Source organism: Hylobates moloch, unplaced genomic scaffold, assembly GCF_009828535.3.
Source record: "Hylobates moloch isolate HMO894 unplaced genomic scaffold, HMol_V3 SCAFFOLD_50, whole genome shotgun sequence".
NCBI lineage: Eukaryota > Metazoa > Chordata > Mammalia > Primates > Hylobatidae > Hylobates > Hylobates moloch.
In genome coordinates this window covers 378856-406184 of record NW_026652325.1, presented here as the reverse complement: position 1 = coordinate 406184, position 27329 = coordinate 378856, and the positions used below count along the sequence as shown (strand labels likewise).

At 39.6% G+C, this 27329-nt stretch overlaps 1 long non-coding RNA gene across 1 annotated transcript in view; it reads right to left on the bottom strand.

Moving 5' to 3' along the window:
- LOC131382553 (uncharacterized) overlaps nt 1-27329 on the bottom strand; it is a 60034-nt gene that overhangs the window by 24662 nt on the left and 8043 nt on the right. The window contains exons 2-3 of the long non-coding RNA XR_009212112.1: nt 19436-19558; nt 12140-12300 (exon numbers count right to left, since the gene is read on the bottom strand). This is a non-coding gene — a long non-coding RNA (uncharacterized LOC131382553). The remainder of the gene's footprint in view (nt 1-12139; nt 12301-19435; nt 19559-27329) is intronic.

The following is a 27329-nucleotide window of genomic DNA, read 5'->3' as shown; positions in this document are numbered from 1 at the left end:
CCAACTCCCCACCCCTGCCTCAGCCTCCCTAGTAGCTGGGACTACAGGCACATGCCACCACAGTTGGCTAATTTTTAATTTTTTAAAAAATTTTCTTAGAGAGATAAGGTCTCACTATGTTGTCCAGGCTGGTTTCAAACTCCTGGCCTAGGACAATCCTCCTGCTTCGGCCTCCCAAAGTGCTGAAGTTATAGATGTGAGCCACGATGCCTAGCTGAGTATAACTTGTTTTAAGAAATTATTCTTCTGAATCATTCCGTTTAACCTGCAAAGACTGCAACATTTGACCACTTTTCTTCTTAACCAGCTTCTCTCCTAACCGCATTCCAGAAAACTATCCAGGCTTCCAGGGGACTCTCACACATGCCTTTCATTGTGTTTACTCCTTCCAGTGTCTAGAACTCTTCATCTTTCCATAGATCTAACCTCAAAGTTGCACCTAGTATGTTCCAAAGTGTATTGTCTATGTCTCAGGACATAGATCTGTAGAATATCTCATAATAAAAGGGATCTGTGGTCAATTAAGTTTGGAAAAAATTGCAGACTATACAATGAATATTTAGTGTACTAAAGGGTCCAAAAGATCCTACAGAAGAGAAACCTGTAACTTTGTTTAATCCAATGTTCCTAATTTCACCATGGTATCATCTTTGGGGTAATATCTATTAGCATTTTGTAGAACTAGTTTTTTTTTTTGGATAAATACTCCTTGGATTGTTGCCAGCCTTTGATTAAGTTCCAGAGATCTTAAAACTACTGATTTTAACAATTTTGACAGTATTCTCATTGCTTTTATAAAGAAGGAGATTTTTGGATTCCCACCATTCTGGAAGTCTTGCCTCATAGCAATAATATATATTTTTATTATTATTTTTTAAAAACTTTTCCTTTAGGTTCAGGGGTACATACATGTACAGGTTTGTTATATAGGTAAACTCAAGTCATGGGTGTTTGTTGTACAGATTATCTTGTCACCAGGTACTGAGCCTAGCATCAACAGTTATTTTTTCTGATCCTCTCCCTCCTCCCACCCTCCACTCTCAAGTAGGCCCCAGTGTCTTTTGTTCCCTCGTTTTGCTCATTTGTTCTCATCATTTAGCTCCCACTTATAAGTCAGAACACAGGTATTTGGTTTTCTGTTCCTGTGTTAGTTTACTAAAGATAATAGGTTCCACTCCATCCATGTTCCTGCAAAGGATGGAATCTCATTCTTTTTTATGGCTGCATAGTATTCCATGATGTATATGTACCACATTTTCTTTATCCAATCTGTCGCTGATGGACATTTAGGTTGATTCTATGTCTTTGCTATTGTAAACAGTGCCACAATGAACATATGCTGGCATGTGTCTTTAGGGTAGAATGATTTATATTTCTTTGGGTATATACCCAGTAATGGGATCGCTGAGTCCATTGGTAATTAGGTTTTTAGCTCTTTAAGGAATTACCACACTGCTTTCTACAAAGGTTGAACTAATTTACACTCCCACCAATGGCGTATAAGCATTCCCTTTGCTTGGCAACCTCATCAGTATCTGTTTTTTCATTTTTTTTTTAACTTTTTAGTAAGCCATTCTGACTTGTGTGAGATGGTATCTCACTGTGGTTTTGATTTGCATTTCTCTAATGATCAGTGATATTGAACTTTTTTCATAGGCACATTGGTCACATATATGTCTTCTTTTGAAAAGTGACTGTTTTTGTCCTTTCTAGGAATAATATTTTAAGACACACTTTGACTAATGCTGATTTCTCCTTTTCTGTGAAACCATGCATCAAAGCTATATTACTTACTCTTTTCTTCTTCAAATCTCTTTATTTATTTATTTATTTTTGAGACAGAGTCTCTCTCTGTTGCCCAGGCTGAAGTGCAGTGGTGTGATTTCACCTCACTGCAACCTCCTCCTCCCTGGTTCAAGCAATTCTCCTGCCTCAGCCTCCCAAGTAGCTGAGATTACAGGTGTGCAACACCATGCCTGGCTAATTTTGTTATTATTATTAGTAGTAGTAGTAGTAATAGAGACAAGGTTTTGCTGTGTTAGTCAGGCTGGTCTTGAACCCCTGGCCTCATGTGATTCAACTGCCTTGGACTCCCAAAGTGCTGGGATTATAGGCATAAGCCACTGCATCTGGCCCTTCAAATCTCTTTATATTGAGGGTCTCTCCTGAATTATCTTGGACTCCCAAGCACCTTCCTAATGTCCACGCATTTGACAGTGCTGTGAAAAGGATTTACATGTTTTGTTCTTTTTAAATTATATTATAATGTTCAACTTTTTAAAATTTTTGGTAGAGGCCAGTTTACACCCTTGTTGTATGTCTCAAGTGTTTGTTTTGTTAATCAGTGAGTTACTGTACCTCAGGACACCTTTTCCTGTAGAAACAATGTTCTGCATCAGAGCTTATCAAACTTTAATGGGCATACAAATCACCTGGGGGGGACCTTGTTAAAATGAAGATTCCGGTTGGATAGGTCTGGGGCAGAGTCTGTTGTTCTGCTTTCCTAACTTCCCATGTCATGGTCATATGGTCAAGGTCTGCAGACCACAGTTTGGGTAGTGAGGCTCTGTAAGGCTATCTATTATGCAGAATGTAGCCTTTATGAAAGACTGCATTAGGTTCTAATTTGGTGAAAATGTGTTCCTGAAATACCAAATATCGGAATAATGCATGATGAAAAGACTTCAGATTTCCATCAAAACTGCATGTCATCCGGTCATTCATAATATAGATTAAGAAAGCTTTAGAGACCATCCTGGCTAACATGGTGAAACCCTGTCTCTACTAAAAATACAAAAAATTAGCCGGGTGTGGTGGCGGACGCCTGTAGTCCCAGCTACTTGGGAGGCTGAGTCAGGAGAATGGCATGAACCCGGGAGGCGGAGTTTGCAGTGAGCCAAGATCATGCCACTGCACTCCAGCCTGGGCGACAGAGCTAGACTCTGTCTCAAAAAAGAAAAGAAAGAAAGCTTTAGTGGGCTGCTGTGTGAACCAATAATCTGGTATTGTCTTAAGCCACAGACAGTCAGATATGTAGCTGATATTCATATTCATGGAAGTACTGCATCTAGCAAGACCTATCTCCTCACTGAAACAGGTAGCATCTTGTGCCTGCGACACATACTCACTTCTTTCGCTTCTCAGGGCACCTAGCAGAGTGGGAAGAGCTGAATGTGGGCAGGTGGTTTAATTTCTAGATTCCAGTATGTGATGCTGGCTGGCTTAAGAGTATAGTGAGCTCTCTATTGACCTTACAGTAAAATACAATGCCCTTCTCATGGCCTTCTATATGCTATATAATCTGATCCTAGCTTGTTTCTTTGACTTTCTCCTCTATCACCCCATCCATTGCTCATGGCACTTTAGCCACCTGAGCCTACTTTCTGTTCCTCAAATATCCTGAACTTGCCACCCTTTGAAAGAGCCCACTCATAGGTTATGTGACCTTTTGTTTTATCTGCTTTAACAGTTGCCCCAGATCTTCATATGGCTGGCTTCAGTTCCGATGCTAACTCTTTAGAAAAGCATTTCATGACATGTCCACCTACTGTTGATCACTGTCTTTTATTTTATTCATAGCATTATTTCTGACTTAAAATACTGCATGTATGTATGAATGTAGTAGGAACTATGTGCCCTGACTCCCTTGTCCAGCTGGCATGCCCACTCCCCAGCTGATGTAAGTTTTGATGGTCAATGGCCAACATCTGCACCTTTCTTCCAAGCATTACTCTTGGTCAATAGGAGCTGCCTCACCGAGGGATGCCTAGGAGGCTGTGATGGCACACACCTCCTCCACAAGGCAGCGTGCAACCAATGACTCACTAGTTCAATGTCCCTAGGTGGGTCAGCTTGGTGGGGCCATTTGCACTCCAGAGCTCCTGCTGAGATCAGACAGAGGCTAGACTCAGCTTTGCTTGGCTTCTTCCTCTGCCTGGTTCTGCTCTCTACACCAACTTATAAGCCCCTCGTACAACTTGTTTATTGGGTCTTCAATAAATCACCTTCACAAGAAAACCCATCTCAGATCCTGTTACTGGAGAACCCAGAATCAACAACGTATTAGTTTACTTATTTAAAATCTGTCCTCCTTAACTAGGTGGTGGCACACACCTGCAGTTCAAGCTACTCAGGGGGCTTAGGCAGGAGACTTGCCCTGAGCTCAGAAGTTTGAGGCTGCAGTGAGCTATGCTTGCTCTCTGGCATTCCAACCTGGCTGACAGAATAAGACATCATCTCTAAAAATGATAATAATAATAAATGAATAAATAACTAAATAGATAAATAATAAAATCTGTCATCCTTACTAGAGTTAAAGCTCCATGGGAGCAGAGGTTTTTTATATTTTTTTCACCACTATTTTCTCAGGCAATATTCATTTCATAGTAGATGCTCATTAAAGAAGTGTTGAATACATGTTGAATGAATAAATTCAGGTTCACATAATCAGCTTCATAGTAATAGCAGTTCACTATTATTAGGGCTACAATCCACCGTTCTATCCTATTCTCTAAATGGACATACCATGCCATGTTAGAAACAAGCATAGACCTTTTTCCATGGAGTGAACTGCAAGTTTGCCTCTCTTATTTTTATCCTTACGAAATGCAAAACCATAAAAAGCTGGGGGTGGGGTGCGGATGTCAAATTCAACCCCACAATACGCCTCCTTCAAGTATCTGATTACACAAAGTCCTCAAAGAATATGATTAATGTAACTAAACCATATTCACACTCTGACATTCTTCCCAGCCAAACACATATTTTAGCTTCACCCAATCCCTTTCAACAAATAAGCTGTTTTGAAAATGATTTCCAGGGCGATGTCTGTTGCCATAGGAATGACATTAAATGAAAAGGACAGAAAATATAGAGGGTGATAAACTGCATGCTTGGATGACACACTTGACTTGGAAGCCTGTGTTCAAATGAGGCATACATGCCAAGATTTTTATGAAAGACAAAATTAAAATGTATCGCTATCAAGCTGTAACTGACAAGGTATTGTGTGGAGGCTGTTAACATACTGCTCCATATATTTATTGTTTGTCATTTTACTGGCCCTGACAAAGGTCTCTCAGTGCTGTAAATCATACCATTAAATCTGCCACGAGCAACAGAGGCTGTTGGAAGGAAGAGAAAGAAAGTGTGGTGTTGAATCTCGGTTTCTGATACATGCTGAGCTTCTGGGTGAGCTATCATGTCATCCAAGGAGTCTTCCCCCTTTGGGCTGACACTTTTACAAGTGTCAGATTGTTGGCTTTGGACCCTTTGAAAAGAGAAAAAACAAAATAAAACAAAAGCACGCACCCTTCCTCCACCCTGCTTTCAATTGCTCCTGATTTTCCTGTTGGGTAAGATGCCCAGAAGTTGCCGCCAACCTCAGCCCTAGTTTACCTTCATTTTGGGCATAAGATCTCAGATGCACCAGGGTGCCCTATGGATGGTGCCCCGCCAGAGGTGGCTTTTGTTGTTTTCTGGAAGATGTGCTTGGGTTACCATCAGCCTCTTTTCTACACCAGCGAAGGCTTGTTTGTTCTTGAACTGGTAAATTAATAGAATCTTTATACCTGCAGCTGCAGACCAATGTGGGGATGTATAAGACAACATCAAGTAGCTAGGTGCTGCCTCTCTGTCTAGCTAAATCTCGGAAGACTTGACCTTTCACTCACCTTCATCCTTTCTTTTCTAGATGTTAGCATTATGGAGACTCTGCCTGGGCACTGGGTAGCTTGAGTTTTATTGCGGAAGAACAAAAAGGCAAGTTAAGAGCTAAGTTTGTGTATCAGTTTGTTTTCACACTGCTATAAAGAACTTCCCTGAGACTGGGTAATTTATAAAGGAAAGAGGTTTAATTGACTCACAGTTCTGCTTGTCTGGGGAAGGCTCAGGAAACTTACAATCATGGTGGAAGAGGAAGCAGGCACGTCTAACATGGCAAGATGAGAGAGAGAGTATGTGAAGGAGAAGGTGTCAAACACTTATAAAACCATCAGATCTCATGGAGCTCATTCACTATCACAAGAACATCGTGAAGAAAGCTGCCCCCATGATCCGATCACCTCCCACCATGTCTCTCCCTGGACACATGAGGATTACGAGGATTACAATTCGAGATGAGATTTGAGTGGGGACACAGAGCCAAACCATATCAGTTGGAATCTCAGATTCACTGCAATGAAATGTGTGTTTTGGGCAAGTTTTCAAACCTCTGTGGACCATAGTTTCTTTATCTGTTTGAATAAAAAGGGGGTAAGGGGTGTTAGATTTCAATTCCTTCTAAGTTGCCTTTGAGCTCAAAATTCAAATAAAATTAAGGGACTATAAGTGGCTATCTAGAGCATTCTATTGCCTCTGGGAAAGACTAGCCTATATTATCCAGAATATATCTCAGTCAGAGGAGAGTCTCAATGAAGAGCAATCAGGCAATATGTTTTTCTTCCAGTCAGAATAAAGGAAAAGAAAAAGAAAAAAACAACACCACCTCCAGCATCTAAACTTGGGGGTGGGAAAACAAGAATTCAATCACTAGTTTGGAGTGGGGACAGTGTTTTCAGGATTCACTAAATATAGGAGAGTTCTCTGCCAATGCTTCTCTGTCATGTCTACATTTATTTTTGCAACACAAATGGATGTTTTAGGCAACAGAGTTTAAAGGGAAAGACAGCTTTCATTTACACACGTATGTGCAGAGTCTCTTTTTCCTGAAACCTTCTATGCTCAGAATCATGTTTGAAGATATCTTCGCACAAAAATTAAGAAGTGTGTTTTTAAACATTTTTAAGGCATACCTTTTACATTTTTGTCAGTTATTGTCAGAATTGTATACATGCGTGCTTCAAAATCAGCAACCTATATATTGAGTTTGCAATAATCCTATAATTACAGATTTGAGGGAAAGTTAAAATTGCTTGTAATTGAGAGAAGGCTGACCAGTGAACCATGCCATTCTTTCCTCCACTCCCTAGCCTTAGAAGCCCCACCTTAGCCTTAGAACTGCTTGGAGAGGCTCTTTTAAGATGCCCCTGTGATAAGATCAGGCAAAGAACAAAGTTCCAAGTTTATGTTTGGTGTTGTTCCTAGGCCTTCGTTCTCGTTCTATAGGTAATATTGATTTGCCCCTCTTCCAGTGGGGTTAATCAGTGCTGCTTAAATGAGCAGATTCTAGAATCTGCCAGGGTTGAAGTCATGACTCCACCCTTGCAGTGTGACCTTGGAAAAGTCATTCCACCACTGAGCTTCACTTTTCTCATCTGTATAATGTGGTTGTTATGACTCAATGAGATAAAGCATGGTGGACCAGATTTATTGCATCATAAGGGCATAATTAATCTTAATTATCATTAATTATTATTATTCACCATAATTCCAGAAAAGTCATGTAACATCTCAAATTTCATCTTTCCCATCTATTAAAAAAAGTAACTATATATATGTACTACTATTATTACAATATTCATATATTAAACCAACTTTAATAATAGGACAAAGTCATTTGAGATTTATGAAGTATAGATAAAGGTAAAGAAGTGATTATTACTTCGATTTTTATCCTTTCTTGTGTTTCAGACCACAACGACTTCAAATGAGGCAGACTGAAAGATTTTATCTCCAGATTGATTACAAAATTTTTAAATATTATTTAGAAGTATTAAGAATAAAAAAACGCATCTCATATGCACAGCATGGGTCAGTTAGCAAAAGCTTGAACCTATGATCCTTCCCTTGACAACTGTGAATGATTTTTAAAAATTTAAAAACATTTAACTGACAAATTGAGATTGTATATATTCAAGGTATACTATGTGATTCCATACACATAATTGTTTAACGATTATGACAATCAAATTAGTTAACATATCCATCATGTCAAAATGTTAATGAGATTTTCTCTGTTAAGTATTGAGCTGGGTGCAGTGGCTCATGCCTGTAATCCCAGCACTTTGGGAGGCTGAGGCAGGTGGATCACTTGAGGTCAGGAGTTCAAGACCAGCCTAGACAACATGGCAAAATGCCGTCTCTACTAAAAATACAAAAATTAGTTGGGTGTGGTGGCAGGCGACTGTAATCCTAGCTTGTTGGGAGGCTGAGACAGGAGGATTGCTTGAACCCGGGAGGCAGCAGTTGTGGTGAGCCAATATCACGTTCCACTGTACTCCAGCCTGGGCAACACAGTGAGACTCTGTCTCAAAAAAAAAAAAAAAAATGCCCAGGTACCTGCTGTGAGAAAATATCTACATGTGTGGTATTTCTAATACTTATGCACATTTTATTAATATTTTCCCAAGGTAAAAAATGCTCTATCAAGGAAGATTGTCTGAATTTATTTCAGCTGGGTGTGGTGGCTCATGCCTGTCATCCCAGCACTTTGGGAGGCTGAAGCAGGAGTATTGCTTGAGAAGAAGTTAGAGACCAGCCTGTGCAACATAGGGAGGCTCTATCTCTACAAAATAATTAAAAAATTAGCTGGGAGTGGTGGCTCATGCCTATAGTCTCAGCTACTTAGGAGGCTGAAGTGAGATGATTGCTTGAGGCTGGGCTGTCAAGGCTACAGTGAGCTATGAAATTGCCACTGCACTCCAGCCTGGGAGACAGAGAGAGAGACCTAAAAAAAAAAAATAATTTTTATTATTTATTGTCTCTAAAAAAAAAATAAAAAGATTAACTTATTTCAAAGGATTAACATGCGTATTCTATTTAGAACTTTTAAAAAACAATATGAGACAAACATTGAAAAAAGTGTACAAAAGAAATGTATATACAATAAGCCAAAGGAAACACACATAACTTATACTCCTAGATAATCAAAGAAACAAACAAAAATACCAAACAAGGTTGTGGTATTTTCCTCTTATTGCCTTGTCAGAATAAACTGATTGAGATTGCCTGGGGTCAATGAGGTTTGAGGAAAATAAGTATCTTCTATTAACAATGGAGTTGCCTCTGGGAGGTGAGATTATAGATAATTTTGACTTTAAAAAACTTTGTGTATTATCTGAGTATTTTTAAATGACGAAGGAAAAAATAAGTTTTTTTGTTTTGAAATAGTACACTAAAAATATATTTGAAAATATTATGTAAAATATTATGTAAAATAGAACACTGATTCATACTTTTGTTTGTTGGTTTTCTTTAGTACCCCCTTGTGCTGAGTTTTTCACTGGGACAGGGATGTTTGAATGAACATAGATTCATCACATTATCTCATTTCTCACTGACAGTGGCCCTTTAATATCCTAAAATCATAGACACCCCATACAATTGCTTTGTTATTGATTTCCTTATAATTTCCTTGAGGATGAAGCTACTTCCATAAATAGAATTAATTAAATGCCAAGAACAATTTGCCTTATTTATATTTTACAAAAAAATAAAGTCAAAATTTAAAATATTTCTATGGGGAAGAAACTGGATTACATATTAAATTCTACCAAAAATTAGAAAGAAAAGGCTTAGAGGAAAAGTTTGGGTGCCCCTTAGAGACCTATCCAATTACTATAATCTCACCATTTTAGTGGCTTAACATAATGTAAGTTTATTTTTCACTTCGGTGTGGGAGTAAGAGTTTGGGAGGCTGCTTCCTGTAGTCATTCAGGGACCCAGGCTGATGGAGCCTCCACCATCTTTACCAAGGCTTCCGAAGGCATTGAGTGTGCTGAACAGCCAACCACTCTCTGACACAATCTCTACTAGCTATTATGTTCCATTAATCTATTATTTTTAAGACATTCGTGACATTCAGTGTAGTAAATTACTTTTCCTTTCCACCAGAGAATTCCAGGTGTTTTCTCAGAAAGTTGGCTTTTTCTGTGCCTCACTCTGTCCCACAGGCCAGAGTACAGTGGCGTGATCATAGCTGACTGCAGCCTCAAACTCCTTGGCTCAAGTAATCCTCCGGCCTCAGCCTCCTAAAGTGCTGGGGTTACAGACATGAGTTACCACACCTGGACATTCTCACAAAGTTTTAAATAGTTTCCAACTCTCTTACTTCCTAATTTGGCAATGGTGCTGTGTCATGTGTTCACATTTATTTATTTTGTCAATACATTCCCTGAACCATTTTTGCCATCCTGTTCCATCATTGTGGACACTCTTGTACCTGAGTATCACACCTCACAGTAAGAGCTACTCTCTGTAGAGTCCTTTCAGGTGCTACATTTAGACATGTTATGTGCCTTTTCATTAGGACATCAGGGCAAGCCTTCAAAGTAGCCTTTAATAACAAGGTGTATGAATGAGGAGCTAAGCATGGGAAAAAACAGATCACATGACCAGGGCCATGCAACTAATAATGGACAGAAATGATAAATGGGTCTCAAACTTTCTAATTCCAAAGAATTTCTACTCTTCTATGCTGCTTCTTAGCCTCTACTCTTATTTCTATTTTCTGCAGACCACCTCTTAACACCCTGACTTTTTTTGTTCAGCTCACTTTCCCCCTGCCTGGTGTGATATAGCTACCTATAACTTTTCAACTGAAAACTCTCTGAAGGCAAAGTGTTCCTGTGCTTCACAAGATACATTGCCAATCATTTTTGCTAGCTCTGACTTCTCTCCTCAGCCTGTAACATGATTCAATTTGTTTGCAGTGTTCCCTCTGTAATAGTTAATAGCATTTATTGAGTTCTTCCCGTGCACCACACATTCTGCTAAATGTTCTCCATGAATTATCTGAATGTAGCCTTAAAACCACTCTGTGGGGGTAACCACCATGATCATCATCTCCACTTTATAGGTGGAAAAACTGAAGCTTCATTATCCTGCCCAAGGAGACCAGCTTGTCAGTCATCAGCTGATCTTGGAATCCAGGCCTTCCATCTTCAAAGCTTCTCCTTCTCATAGTTTTGATACTCTGCTGGGGGCACATTGTGAGGGTGGAAGAATCACCCACGTGGAGTGAGAAGTGCCTGCTAGTGCTGGCAGTTCTAAACCAAATGTAGTTTCTTTCCCTTGTTTTTCCCCCAAGTACTTCAAACAAATCCCGATGAAGAGGGATTCCAATCTAGCACCACATAGCTTCTTGTTTTCATATGTGATTGAATGCTCAAATTTGTTCAAAATTCTTTTTATGGAAAACTGTTTTCGAACAGTATAATTTTCAAAAGTTCTCAATGGAGTGGGGAAATTGGATCGGCACATCACCTGCATTTATTTTCTTTTCCCAGGCAATTTTGAAAGGACTGTAAAAGATCTTTTTTTTTTTAAAAAAAGTTAATCTTCAAAATTCTTCTGGGTCATATAATCCTGAAGTGAGCTTAACTGCAACCAATACCGAGTTTTCATTTTTTCACAAGCAAACAAATACAACCACCAAAAAGATAATTTACCAGTGTAAATTCCTTTCTGTTGATCTCTTTTTTATATAAACATATTTTTAGATGTTTTGCTTTAGTCATATGAAGTTTGGAGATCTAAGTTTTGAAGGGATGTGGATTTTTTTACACACTGTAAGAAGATTATAGAGAATGGGGTTTGATAATACCACCTAATTTGTACTAACCTGTAGTGTCATTTTAAGTTTGTTGCATTTTTTGGGAGTGTGCTTAAATAAGGCACCCTCCAGAGCCCTGCTTGAAAGTATTAATACATCTGAATATAAGAGCAAATCTAATTACTTAAATTTCTTTAAAAAAAACTGAAGCTGTCAAATGAGCACATTAATCAACCAACTTCCAAATTATCACATTTTAAAGGTGTCTTGAAAGCTTAAGCAACCTCTAGTATAAATATCACATAGATATTTCTCATTAATTTAAACGAGCAAATTTGATAAGATGCAAAATTTTGTGAGCTTTAATTTTTTTCTTCTAGTGACTGACAATAAGAAAACTAACTAGCAGGTTTGTAATCACACATTGCTATTGTGTTCTTACAAAACTTGATTTAAAAGCAAGCAAAGCCTTGAAAATATGTTTACTTAAAAATCATCCATGGCCATTTTTCTTACAAGATCCAACCAGAATCTTGGTCAAAATGTCAAGATTTTTGTTCCTTTCTTTTTATTTTTAAAAAATTATTTATGTCTCTTATTTGACTGGAATCAGTAAAAGGTAGTAGATAGTTGTTATGAAACACAGCCATGAAAATGAATGCTGAGCAGGCATTTTGGCCCCAAAATTCTGTTATATCAGAAAAGTACCTTAAGCCAATGAAGCGGCACATGAATCTCTTTCCTTTGCTCACTGATTCTTACAGCAGAAAGGAATGGCCTATCCATGAATAGTTCCTCCGTCAGCTTCAAATGAGATCCTGTGTTGGCCAAGAGCATTATCTATCACCTAGGAACCTCAGTGTTCAGATCTGAAAAAAAAAAAAAAAAAAGTAATTAAGGGTCTTGATATAATTAGCTAATGCTTCATGTTTCTTGCCTGCTAGAAATTCTTTGGGACTTAAGCATTTTATAGGTAACGTTTTAATAAACAGGCCAAAACATAGCAAGAAGACCAGAAGGATCAAGATATTATTAAAAATGAAAATGTAAGTAAGGAAACATCATTATTGAGTAGTTGTTAATCCTGCGTGTTTACTAATGATCATTTGCGATTCTCTCTAAATATATCTCAACTTAAATAGATGCAATTTTCATCCATCACACTAACTACTATGCTACTTTTGAACTCTAGACATTGTCAAAGGATCTGTTTTAACAATGGGGGTTTTGCCAGTGGAAATCCCAATGGGATGAAACCTGTCCTTTAGAAGTAACCAGAGAGAAATGAGAACTGGGGGAAAGAGGCAAGATTGCATGATGATCTGGCCACATATTTCTGGATGACAATGTATCCTGGAGCCAGTAATTTCAAAATGTGAAAGGAATTCCACTAGGCTCAACCTAGAAGACAGCCGCCAGTGTTTTCACCGAGAAGCCCAGCGGTCAGGCTCGTTGTGTTGTAGGCCCAAGAATGACTGATCCCTCTGAAAGGGCTTCTGAAATCTTGCTTCCTTTGTCTAATTGGCTGCATCAGTAAATTGCTGGTGGAGAGTTTTAGAGGTTACAGAACAGGAATAGGCCGCAGTTTTACAGAAAGGAGGTGTGAGGCGATTAAACACTCACTGTCTCCCAGCACTTTTAATCCCTCTGACCAATTACCTGGAATATAACTTGGAGCAAGTGACAGAAAATGAGGTTCCTACTGAGCCCACATGTGTGTTTTAAATACATATGTGTAACATATACTACAACTGCTTATGAAGAGTAATTTATTTCTGTTTTCTTTTTCTTCCTTTTTTTAAATTTATTTGAAATTTTTGTGATGACTATACATAACATCCTAAAAAAAGCTTCTTTCAATAACTTCTTAAGAAAGGTTAGTAAGAATTCAAACTTGGATGGAAATTTGTACCAGATAAGGTGTTTTCAATCCTAATAATTCAATGAGTTTTTAAATAAAAAGTTAATGTGTTTTTATTTTGTGAATTAATTGCTGAAAAAGATCTAGTCTTTCTTCTTTCTTTCTTTCTTCTTTCTTTCTTTTCTTTCTTTCTTTTCCTTCTTTCTTTCTTTTTTTTGTCTCATTCTGTCACCCAGGCTAGAGTGCAGTGGCACGATCTCGGTTCACTGCACCCTCCACCTCCCAGTTCAAGCAATTTTCCCACCTCAGCTTCTCAAGTAGCTGGGATTACAGGTGCCCGCCACCACACCTGGCTAATTTTTGTATTTTTAGTTGAGATGAGGTTTCACCACATTGGCCAGGCTGGTCTTGAACTCCTGGCCTCAAGTGATCTGCCCACCTCGGCCTCCCAAATTGCTGGGATTACAGGTGTGAGCCACCACGCCCAACCTAGTTTTACTTTCTACTTCTCTTTACCTTTAATGCATCTATGAAAGTACACAGACTTTGTCAAAGCATTCATCAGAGAAATCCAATTTAACAAGTATTCGTTGGCCATCTAATATATATTTAGATTGTTTAGGAAGTAAGAGTTATCATATGAAGAACAGGAGGAGTTTAAGACATGGTCTCTGTTCTTGAGGCATCTATACAAGGTTAAGATGACTCTCATGGAAAAGGTAATTAGAAATAAGTACAAAACAGTATGTTATCAATTCCCAAAATGAATAAAATAGATGTCAAATGCTCTGAGAAGTTAGAGAGGTGTGCAGACTAGATGATTCTGGCAAATTTTTTTAGGGGAAGAGGGACTCGAAGGATGGTTTTTAGATGGAAAGCATGAGATAAACAAAAATAAGGATTCCTGTAAGTTCAATAAGTTGAAAATTGGAAGTCCCTGCAATTTCCTTTTTGTCAGCAAAGGGAGCAGGTGTTCTTTCAAAGACAAGCTGGAGAACAAATTAGGCACTATAGCTTTTTCTTCATGGAAAAAAAGCAGTTGGTTCATTTCTCTTATTGGCAGATCTGCCTTGTGTTATAAATCTTGGTAAAATTTTAGGGTAGGGAAATGTATGATTTGGAGACCTAAGCATTTCCTACAGAATAACTCCTGAAAGGATAGAGAAGAGAAGCTCATTGAAACCCAATGGTGGGGTAGGATTCCCTAGAAGATGTCTTATTTGCCCCTTATGCCCAAACTGGAAGCCAAAATAAGAACGAGTGGGTCCACTGAAATAAATGGGACCCAGCTAAAGACATACTGGTGGACACAGATGGGAGCTGCACAAGAAGACCTGGGATCTCTGTAACTAATGCACCTTTCCCACTTTCCCTGTCCATGAGATCATGTTATTCATCTAAAAGAAAGGCCAAGTGGAGACAAAAGACTGTCAATAAGTAGAATATTGTGAACCTTTCTGGCTTTTAAAAAGAAACCACAGAGCTAGCTGGATTGAAGGAGCAAGCCTCAAAGCTGTGGGAAAGAGTACAACACATTTTATGAGGATCTTTCCTTTACAAATTAAATGCCCATCTGTAAATACAGGGTTTGAGGATGAGAGCTTCCGTTCTGCGATGGAGGGACATCCCAGCTTTGGGCTTCCCGACAGTTCCTCCTTTCTTGAGTTCCTGTTTGGCTTGCTTTTGAAAAGGGCAGCAGGAGGACTGTGTCATCAATCATTGGGTCAGAAGGCATAGATTGTGGATTTTCTAAACATGGATCTGAATGGGAGCGATTTATTGGATTTTGGAGTTATGTTTGTTTACTTGGTCTTGGTGTGTATATTGAATCTGGTATCCGGAGGACAAGAATAAGAGGAATCAAATATTTCTGAAGGAAATGGCAAACTAGAATTGGAATTGTCAAACCAATGCTCTCACTAAGCTTTGGATCAAAATAACCTATAACAAATTCAATTATGATTTGGAATCCCCTACCCAACGAGAGAAGAATGCTCATTCTGCTGTATGATTCAGAGGCTGAACAACTGTGTAATAACTCCAACAAATTATTTCCAGTCAAAAATAAAGATTGCAATTTAAATATCGCTTATCCAACTTCATGTATACCTATAAAATCTTGCTGAGTTTTAACTAATCAGCACCCCAGAGATGACCTGGAGTTTAAGATGAGTTTAGAAACTAGCAACTTATCAGGAGATTTGTAGTCTGTGTTTTATTTCTAACTTTAAAAAAAGCCCAAGAATCAATATTTTTAAAAAATACAATCCCAATAAAACTTTGAAAGTCATATTTTGTGCTAAAGTCTATAATTATAGTTTCCATTTCCTGAGTGCCAGGTACTGTTGAATGAACTGGACTTGAGCATTATGTCATTTCTTACAGAAATACTTTGAGGGAGCAGCTGTTATTATCCTCATCTTAAAGATGAAAATGTTGAAATGCTGAGGTAAAGTGAAGTGACCAGGTCTTAGTAAATAACCACAGGGAAGAAGGACAACCTGGATTTCTCCAACTCTGGATTTGATGATCATTGCAATATCTGCCAGCTTCTTGATTCTGGCTTAGGGTTGAAAAAATAATCATTCTAAGGTCAAGCAGCAAGGAAGATTGATTAAAATTCAAGAGGATACGCACAGAGATAAACATAATTTGTGGCAAAATAAAACAAAACACACACACACACACAAACAACCAAAAAAACCCCAAAATGTAACTCTCCAGGAAAAGTTTAACTTTTTTTCCAAATGCTAGTGAAATGCTGATACCACCTGTGACATGGTTATATAAACAGACCATTGAAAAGGTCCATTTTTATCAGCCCCATTGCAGAATTTGTCTGAATGAAAATGTGTCCATAATCAATAGTAATGATTCCTCTGTGGTTTGGGAATGACCTGTTCTAGGAAAATGAATTTTCTAGATGGTTCTTATCAGTCCATCTAAATGCCAAACCTAATCACTTCCGATAGAAATATTTCTAAAATGTACTTCATATTATTCATGCCTTCTAAAAGAGATTATACTGAGTATTTACTTTGTCTGATGATTTATCGTCCGCTCTTGTCCTGGCTGTAATATTACTGATAGCCACTCAGAGGCAACTGGGGGTGGCAGCCCAAGACTTATACACTCAATGGCCCCTGTATTGCTACGGTTTTACTTCTTATGTTTGCTTTTTGTTAATTTTCTTCTGTTTTCCTTTATTCCTTGCCCCAGTGTCTCACCTTTCTATTGTTCTCCTGCCTTTTCCACTTGCCTTCCTTTTCTCCCTGCTTCCATTCTTCACTTATCCAAAATGTATGTATTAAGAGCCACAATGACCAGCAAAGAGCTAAGCAGTGGGAATGCGTCAGGGAACAAGATGCAGTCCGTGTTTTTGAACAGTTTTCCGTCTTTTATTATTATTATTATTATTTTCCAAGACAGGGTCTTGCTCTGTTGCCCAGGCTGGCATGCAGTGGCGTGATCTTGGCTCACTGCCACCTCCGCCTCCCAGGTTCAAGCAATTCTCCTGCCTCAGCCTCCCAAGTAGCTGGGATTACAGGTGCCCACCACCACACCCAGCTAATTTTTGTATTTTTATTAGAGATGGGGTTTCACCATGTTGGACAGGCTGATCTCAAACTCCTGGCCTTGTGATCCACCCGCCTCAGCCTCCCAAAGTGCTGGGATTACAGACATGAGCCACTGCACCTGGCCAAGACAAAAACAGTCACAGCGTTCCTTGGTGGGCTCAAAGCAGCTTGCTGTCTTGAACTCTCAGGCGTCACTCATTCTAGTTCCCTGTGTGTCTCTAGAGTGGGCCTCTGCACGTTCTGATTGGCTGATTTCACCATGCTCCACAGACTTCCACCTAAAATGAGAATAAATAGCCTCTGTGTCCAGGCTTGAGAGACCTATGGGGATTTTATGAGAATCAGTGATTTTAAATGATTTTTAGCATCTGTCACAACTTACTATTTAAACAGTGCTATGTGGTGAAAAGAACTCAGACGTATACGCTGCCATTTACAGGCTGCATGACCTCAGCCAAGTCACTCCACTTTTTCAAGCCTTGATATTATCATCTGCCCACCGAGAATGCAGTGAGGGTTCAATGCTAAAATATACTTCAATTTCAAACCCGCTGCCGGGCATGATATTAATAGTATTTACAATTTTTACTGTTTTAGAGGAGAAGTCTTTTTATTTTCTTTTTGGAAAATGAGATTTTTCAAGAATTTTTTTGTTCTATTTTTATTTTTTGACTGATGACAGAAGCAACATATGTCTCATTGTGGAAAATTTGGAAGTCACAGACTGAAAAAAAGTAAGGTGAAATGTTTTCTTTTGACATTTTTCTATATATACCTATATTTTCCCACATAAACAAGATATACTATCTAGTCAACTGCATTTCCTAAATTTTCTATAAACTAACTTTCAATACATGTGTGGCCAAATATATAAATCTTTTCCATTGTCAATTGTGTGTTGGTAAACATTCTCAAAAAAGCCCTGATTTCCAACATTTACCAATTAATGTGGTATAAATACTCCTTTTATGACTGATTTCTGGTTATATTCTTAGTAAAGACGGGATTTCACCATGTTGGCCAGGCTGGTCTCTAACTCCTGACCTCAAGTAGTCCACCCAACTCCGTCTCCCAAAGAGCTGGGATTACAGGCATGAGCCACCACGCCCAGCTTGGGGCCACTTGCTCTTCAGTTTCAGTTCCATAAGCAGGTATTAAAATTTCTGAATAATTATGAAAATCAATATAAGTATAATATTACTGACTGTGAGTACTCTCTACATTCTCTATACATGAGTACTCTCTATATATGAGATGAGGTCTTAACTTCATTTTTTTTCTATTAGCTAATATTATTCTAGTACTATGTATGGAACATTTTTTCCTTTCTTTTTCTTTTTTTTTGTTTGATTTTGATATGGTTGCTGTTTTTACTATATATTGCGTGCTAGTATTTATTAGAATCTGTTTTTAGAATAGTCTACTTTTTCATATCTCTTTCTGTTCTCCTGCCAATCCCAGATTATCTAAATTATTTTGGCCTTATCATCTACCAAGCTTGTTGAAGACATTGGTTATGTGTTTTTATCAAAGCACTCGCCTGGGCCAACAGACATGCCTTCTATATGGTAGATTCTCAGAAAATGTGTGTTCTTGGTATATTTTACTTCCTGGAAACATTAGTCCTTCAGGGGACCTTGATGTTTTAAGGGATGTACCAAGTACTCATTGAACCCAAATATTTAGTAACAATTCTCTAGAATTTGGGCCCTAAAAGTAATATTTGGATGTCTGTATTCATTATCTAGTGCTGTGCAACAAGCCACCCTAAAACTGAGGTTTGGAATAATTAAGGTTTCTCGATTCCCATTACTCTTTTCACTTGCTTGGAGCATTCCTCTGCTTGTTTCAGCTGGGCTCACTCCTGAGTCTGCATGGAGCTAGAGGATCAGCTATAATGGTTGGGCCTCTCTCTCCACACTGTCTTTCATCCTCAAGAAGGATAGACCTGGCTGTCTTAGGTGGTGACAGAAACATTTCAAGAAGGCAATTCCATAGAGATTGCTTGTGAAGCCTCTGCTTGCAGCATATTTGTTGATGTCTCATTGGCTAAGACACGTCACATGGCCAAGCCCAGTGTTCTTGTGAGAGGAGATAACACAAGGTGGTAGAATACGGGGGATGGGATTCATTTTGGGAGGGAGGGATGTGATTCACTGGGGGAGGAAAACATTAGCATATTGGTCTATAGCAATGTTTCTTTCTCTTTTTTTGATCCAATCTGGTCACACAGTTGGCCTCCATGTAAATGGAATAATAAACAATGGCTTATCTAGAGCATCTAATGATAGAAACAAAAGTGTATTTTTAGGCAGATCATCACTTCTTATATTCTTGGCACACATGATTTTATGTACATGTGTTATTTATACACCAGTCAAGGAGAACTAGAGGCTCCTTGCAATGAAAAGCAGATTCACGGTTAAGCATTAGAAATGCTCAAAAGCCTTGAAGGCTAAAGCTAACTTTTTTGTTTTAATTGAATATTCAATTTAACCTTGAGCTTCCTAGGAATCAAGGCAAAAAGGGAGAAACATGATAGGTTGTGTGCTCTTTATTACTTACTGAGGGAAAGCACACTGCTTTTAGGAGTGATCTTCTTTTTCTTGGCTCTCTTCATAGAGTGGCATAGAGGGCTGTGTATTCTATAAAGCCTCACTGAGAGTAGAGAAGCATTTTTCATACATCCTGTAATAAAAACCAAAGGCATAACATCAAAATGAGACTCAGTGGAGATGTTTTTGACACCAGATAAACTATGTGATGAAGGAATGCAGATTTCTTGTCATTAATACTACAGATAGAGAACTTTGAACTTTGAATACCGAAGATTATCAATGCAACCTTAGACCACAGGGACTAACCTTTGAATACCTAAAGTTATGAGTGCAACACTAGACCACATGAACACCGTCAGAGATACTTGGGGCCACTTGTTTTTGTTTTGTTTTGTTTTTTTGAGACGGAGCCTCATTCTGTCACCCAAGCTGGAGTGCAGTGGTGTGATCTCAGCATCGCAACCTCCGCCTCCTGGGTTTAAGGAATTCTACTGCCTCAGCCTCCCGAGTAGCTGGGATTACAGGTGCCTGTCACCATGCCCAGCTAATTTTTGTATTTTCAGTAGAGATGGGGTTTCCCCGTGTTGGCCAGGCTGGTCTCTAACTCCTGACCTCTAGTGATCCACCCTCCTTGGTCTCCCAAAGAGCTGGGATTACAGGCATGAGCCACCACACCCAGCTTGGGGCCACTTGTTCTTCAAACACATCATACACTCTCCACCACCACAGAATGACCCCTCATCAGAATGCCACTCAAATGCCCCCTCATCAGAATCCCTCCCTGACCACGCAATCAAATTAGTGACTTTCCCAATGTCCCCCATCAATATTCATATAAATATTCATTTATCCTGCTATATTTTCTTAATGGCTGATGTCACCACTCAGCAATTGCAAGATCAACTGAATATTGCACTGTTGAAAACAGTGCAACATCAATGTTTTACAGTGACCTTTCTCTGATTGGAGACTTAACGTCAATTTTGTTGGAGTTATGATCAATCATTTTTATGAAGGTATTAGATACATAAAATTTAAGACAATGTGAAAGTGGGTCCAAAGTTCTTTTTCATAGAGTAACTACTGCCTGTGCAGATGGGATCTGCTGTGAGGATAAGTACAAGCAGTGAAGGTGGTCAGAGAGAGCTGTGTTTCAGTGTCACTTGGATGCCAATCTTAGCTCTGTCACTCACTGGCTCTGTGGCTTTTGGTGACTTCTGGCCTCAATTTTCTCAGAGGTGAAATGGGGATAATGATTGTGCCCATTTAGCAGATGGTTTTGAAGATTCAGTAACTTAACTTGTGGAAGGTGCACACATTGCAAATTTTTTCTTTCTTGCTGTAATTCTGAAAGAGGCAGGAGTTGACAAAAAAGCGATCGAGCTGTTTTTTTCTGAAGGCAATTTATTGGACTACCACAGGGATGTTTATTTTCTTAACTAGAGGTCATGAGACACAAAGGCCACTAATGAGTGAAATTGGTGGCTGGGAAAATCCAGGGCTTTCCTCACTTCTTCCAAGTTCTTCTTAGACTGAAAAAAAAAAAAAAAAGGAAAACAAACAAAAAACAAAAAAATCGTTCCCTGTAAATTTTATGACTGCAGTGTCAAAAGTCTTCTATCCAAATCGCAGTAAATATTCTAATGAAGTCTGGAAAGAAAGCCATTTGTAATGGCTCGGGGCAGAGTATTAAGATGGCCTGTTTCTAGTTAGCTGGTCATTAGAGAGATCTAACATGCATGGGAAATGGTTTCCTGTTCTAAGTGCTTTAAAACCAAGTTTTAGGAAACCCCGTTTCCTGCCGGCTCATTTGGAGACAACAGTGTGCCAACCGGTCAGACTTTTCAGATGGCCAAGTGCTCACCTTCTCAGCTACAATTTAGTTTCGCTGCAGCAGCCTCTACCAGGGAGAGTGGGCTTTGCATCTCAGGGGTCCTGGCAGGGAGTAGATAGCTCCACAGAGCGAGGACATCTGGATAGGGCACGACTGAAGGCTGTCTTTTGCCTCTGTTGTAAATGCATTGGGATTGAGTGATTCATGGGATGAATCAAAACCTACAGAAGAATCTTCCAGCCATCAGCCTAGATACATCTATCTAGAAGCAGACTGAGGGGGATGGTGAGAAAATGGTGGATAAACTCCCTGGTTTCGGAGGGACAGGGCAGCTGATGGGAGAGGAAATTCTTTTGGCTACCTGATGTGCTGTGCATTAAAATGGGATTTTCCAAAACAAGGAAGTCCCAGAGACTTCAATTAGGATGTAGATGAAAGTATTTGCTAATCAAATCCATTCGTTTTCTTTGGTGTGTGAGGTAAGGACCAATACTGTACTTGGAAGCAGGAAATTGATGGATCCAGGAAGACTGCACATTTCCTCACCTTCAGAAGATACCCCCTCTAACAACTGCCCAAATCAAAGAGGAAAATCCTTAGTCCCAAATTTTTCATTGCAGCCTCACCCAGTAAAGGGCCCACCTCCAGGCATCCTACTATTCTCTGAGAGGGCACAGCCCTCATAAGCACTTTACAGACACTTTCAAAACTAATTGTGAGGGCAATGCAATGAGAAAGTACTTTTATTATTCTTTATGGTAAATTACATTTGAGGGCCCAATTCTTCACTGCTCACTTCATCCACATTTTTGCCATAGCCTCATTTTGGGCAGAACTTCCTTTCATATCTCTTGACTTGACTTTAGCTTTTGGCCAGCAACACATAATTAAAAGTACACAGTGCCAGTTCTGAGCCGTGGCCTTCAAAGACCACATTTCTTCCTGCCCTTTTGCAGCTCTGCTCTCACCTTGAGAAGAACCAGCTAGTCTGCTGGTTCCAGGAGGATGATGAGAGACATATATAGCAGAGTCACCACTACTAAACCACAGACTGCAGTGAGAAGCAAAGCCTCCGCAGCCAATCCTCAGATGCATGAGAATAAATAACTGGTGTTTTAAGGCTCTGAGTTTTGGGGTGGTGTGTTACAGTACAATAGCTAACTGATACATCCTCATTTTACAAATAAAGACTTGGAGATCTTCGTAATGGTTTTCCCAAAGCACAGAACTGTTAGCTGGCTGAATCAAGATTCAAACCTAAGCTGAGTGCCTGTAATCCCAGCACTTTGGGAGGCCAAGGCAGAAGGATTGATTGAGGCCAAGAGTTCAAGACCAGCCTGGGCAACATAGTGAGACCCCCATCTCTACAAAAAAAATTTTAAAAATTACCTAGGTATGGTGACTTATGCCTGTGGTTCTAGCTACTCAGGAGGCTGAGGTGGCAGAATTGCTTGAACCCAGGAATTCAAGGTTGCAGTGATGTATAATCATGCCACTCCAGCCTGGGCAACAGAATAAAATCTCATCTTCTTTTTTTTTGAGACGGAGTCTTGCTCTGTCGCCCAGGCTGGAGTGCAGTGGCGCCACCTCGGCTCACTGCAAGCTCCACCTCCCAGGTTCATGCAGTTCTCCTGCCTCAGCCTCCCAAGTAGCTGGGACTACAGGTACCTGCCACCATGCCTGGCTAATTTCTTTTTCTTTTTAGTAGAGACAGGGTTTCACCATGTTAGCCAGGATAGTCTTGATCTCCTGACCTCATGATTCACCTGCCTTGGCCTCCCAAAGTGCTGGGGTTACAGGCGTGAGCAACCGTGCCCAGCCTCTTTTTTTTTTTTTTTGAAATTAAAACCTAGAGACATTCTTAACCATTACATTAAACTGCCCTTGCAAGTCTTACTGATGAGCTAGAAATTCCCTGGAAGTTTTTAAGAATTTGACTTTTCTTTCTTTCTTTCTTTTTCAGATAGAGTCCATTGTCATCCTTTTGACTGGGACAAATAAAGGGCAGAATTGATTTTTCAGCCAGGTATTTACTCCTTATCAGTTGGAACAGGCAGGATGAGGAACAGAGCCCTAGAGACCTCATCTCATCCACTGTCTTTTGACCTAACTGCAGAGCTTGTCACCACTCCACATGTCATCTTATTTCTGCCAGGCCTTGGCCTTATTTCCTACCCTTCTTTTCCACCTAAGTTGATTTCTAGTGATAGATATTTGCATTTTAACAAGGGAAACATGATAGAATTTCAGATACGTTGCTAGGCAGTTGGGATTAAATGTTTGGTCTGCCTAACACACCTCAAATCTCAATCCACAGGTACTGTTCGTTAGGCAGGTCCTGGTGGAATGATAAAAATAGCATCACAGATTAACAAAGCTTGGGCTGAGAGGTCAGGACACCTACACACCAGGCCCATTTTTGCCACTAACTCCCTGTGTGAACTCAAAAGTCTCCCTGTCTGATACAGTCTGGCTCTGTGTCCCTACCCAAATCTCTTGTTGAATTGTAATCTTCAATGTTGGAGGAAGGGCTTTGTGGGAGGTGATTGGATCATGGGGGTGGACTTCCTCCTTGCTGTTCTCGTGATAGTGAGTGAGTTCTCACGAGATTTGGTTGTTTAACAGTGTGTAGCACCTCCCCCTTCACTTGCTGTCTCCTGCTCCACCATGTAGGATGTGCCTGCTTCCTCCTCCCCTCCATGATGATTGTAAGTTTCCTGAGGCTGCCCCAGCCATGCTTCCTGTGCAGCTTGCAGAACTGTGAGTCAATTAAACCTCCTTTCTTCATAAATTATCCAGTCTCAGGTAGTTCCTTATAGTAGTGCGACCACAGACTAACACACTATCTCTCTGTGGACCTTAATTTCCCCAGTAGTCACAGGAATGGTTGTCAAGAAGGCATAATCTTTTTGATTTCTTCCAACTTTATCATGCTCTCACTCTCTGCCACCAACCACAGGGCCCAGAAGATCCAGGCAGTCCCAAAAATACTGAGCTGGAGTCAAGTTTCCCCCTATTTAGATGATCAGACCTGAACCTGTTATTTTCATGATGTACTCTGAACAACCCAAGATTTCATGTCACTGGGTATAGCATAGATAAAATTTGGAAAAGAAGAGGTTTCTAGGAAGTACAATAACATTCCCCATTATTTATTTTTTAAATCTTATTTAAATAAAGATTGTGCATTTAAAGTTGTATTTGATTGAACAACGGTCCTTTTTTTTTAAATTTTCCCTGACAAAAGCTATGAATTATTAATTTCTGTCATTGTATTCACTGAACAAATGTAATTGCAAGTAAATGTCTAAAGTTAATGAAAAAAAATTAAGAAAAAAGGATTTCTTTATAAGAATTAATAAAACATTTCCACAAACCTCTTTGAAATCATGATTATGAAGGCTTACAATGCTTATTTGAAGCTGCATACCCAGAGCAAAGAGGCTTGAGCTCTGCTCTTTCTGCGGCATGAAGGATGAAAACATTCTATTACGATTGTACCAGCTGTGGAAATCAACACACACAAGGATCCTAACCTTAACCCTCCCATTATGTCCATTCTGTTTTAACTGTTTTTCATTCTTTCAGAGCCACCTTTCATTTATGGGAGGTCACAAGAGCTCTCCCTCTTGTACTTTGGCTGCTGTTGTAACCCTTTAATATTGTTGTATTCACATACCACAACAAAAAGTGATGCTTTCATTTCCAAAAGAGAGAAATGAAAGAAAAGAAGTGAAAGAAAGATGAGAAATTAAAAACAAAGGTGTATGGAAACATACAGGGATTGGATCTCTGAATTAAGCTGGCATTTAGCCTCAAAGTAGAGAACTGAAATAATTTCATGTCTCACCCCTCAAGCGTCCTATAAGTCCTTACCAACACCTGGATAAAACCAGAACTAATCTTCCAACTCCATCTAGTTCCCAACTCAGTTGAGGAGCTCACCTTTCCTTCCTAACCCCATTCCCCACTTCATTTACTCCTATTCTGTTAGTACAGTAGTAAAAACTGCAAATCCAATACAGGGATACCTGGGTTCTGATTCAAGTTCTGTCCCATTTTTTTGTGTCCTGGGGCACAGGCAAGTCCCTGCTCCCACTCAGCGCCCCATGTAAAAGCAGAGACAATACTTGCCTTGCCTCCCTCATAGGATAGGTGTGAGTGCTGAGGAAAATTAAACCCACTGTCAATGAGACATAAATGTAAAAAAAATTTTTGTTTTTCTTATTTCAATTCCTTTAGTCTCTGAGGAAATCCCAGAAGCCTCTCAGCAGTGCAGCACGGTAGTTTTTATATCAAAATGGAAGCTGGAAGCCAGTTTTCCTTCCTGGGATCAGAGCTACTCCACATTTTCCAGCACCTTCTGCAGGTAAAATGGAGCCATGTGACCGAGTCTGGCTAATTATCCATTAAACCTCCCATGAAGTTCTCCTGGCTTGTCTCTCTCTTTTTCATTTCCTAGGAAGATGCAGAGTATGTGGTAGAGTACTCCAAGTCTTTGCAGATTACAAAGTCACCAGTTGTACTAACACTGGGTATTTGAATCACCATGTAGAAATGCACCTTCTGAACATCCAGTAGGTCTATGATATAAGCAACAGATAGACCCTTACTGTGTTAAGCCACTGAAATTTGGGGCTGTTTGTTACATCAGCTAGTGTAATTTATTCTTGCTAATTCACCAGAGTAGACCTATGAGAAACTTGAGTGCAAATCTACAGTCAATGCATGTTAAAATTAAGTGAGTCATTTTTTTTCTGGGGCTATTTCAAAACCATTTTTCTAGGATAATTGGCTCCCAATTTGTACAATATAAAGAGAGGTTTATGTTGGGAAAACTCTGTCCTTGTGGGGTAACTGCTGTCATAGGCAGATTTAGCAAGGATTTCTTGATAGAAAACTACCAGGGTGCCATGTCCTTGGTCACCTCCTGTAGCCAGCACAACCATATTGCCACCAAGAGATGCCTGTGTGGGGTGAGAGCCTGTGTGCGGTTTATGATTCTGAGGTTTGCAATGCAGGATCTTTGCTTTTCTCTCTAGTATTGCCAAAGAAATATCAATGACCAAATAGGGGCAAAAGAGAATCATATTTTGAGTGCTCTCTCATTCTCTCTCTCTCTCCCCCCACCCCCGCCTCCCCTACCCCATGCATCCATCTCCCAGATCTAAAGACTTTTGGAACATAAAAAAGAGATTAAGTGGAAAGGCATATTCCTATAATTTATCCAAATGTGCGCATTTCAATCTATGGACAACAGCGGCTCCAAATTACCCCCAGACCAACACACTATCCTTATTTAAGGGATCCTCTTAACTCTTACCCTGAAGTCTCCATAAATCTGTCTGTTATATAGATGTCAGGCATTTTCTGGCAGTTGAAACATGAAACATGACATCAGCTGGGGATTAAGTTACAACTCATAAAGACCATGTTTATTTGCTGGTTCTGTTTAAAAATTTTTCCACTATCATTTTACTCAAATGGCCTCCTATTTTATGAGAAATAAAGTTAGAACTAATGAAGGAAGGTCTTTCTGAGCTCAGCTGGACATACAGGCTGTGGCTGTCTTTGTTGTAACCAAATATTTAAATTATTTAGAGCCAATTGTAACCTAATGTGTTGATGAAATGGCACCACATGCTAATACAGAGACTCCAGACACAAAAATGAGAAGAGGAATTTTAGAACTAAAGAGGGAGAGATGTTAAAAATTAGAAGAAGGCCAAGTTCAGGGAAGCAGCCAGGCCGAGGACCTGTGATGCTCCCCCATCAGCAGCCCTTGAATCTCAAAGGGATCTCTGAGCCATTTGAAGGAGCACTCCAGGCACGTGGACAGAGAGAGGGCCCCCTACTGCATCCCTCTGTCCGTTGCCCAGCAGGGGATATTAGAGTCACTGACTAGGGGCTCTATTTTCAAACAGCAGCAGTTGATATGAGAAGAAATGCCTCTTGTTTAAAGGCTCTGGGAGACAGGAACAGCTATGATATAAACTAAGTTTTTATAATTAGAAAATCTGGAATAATTTATATCTTGCGACCCACCCTCTCTCAACAGCCACTCCTC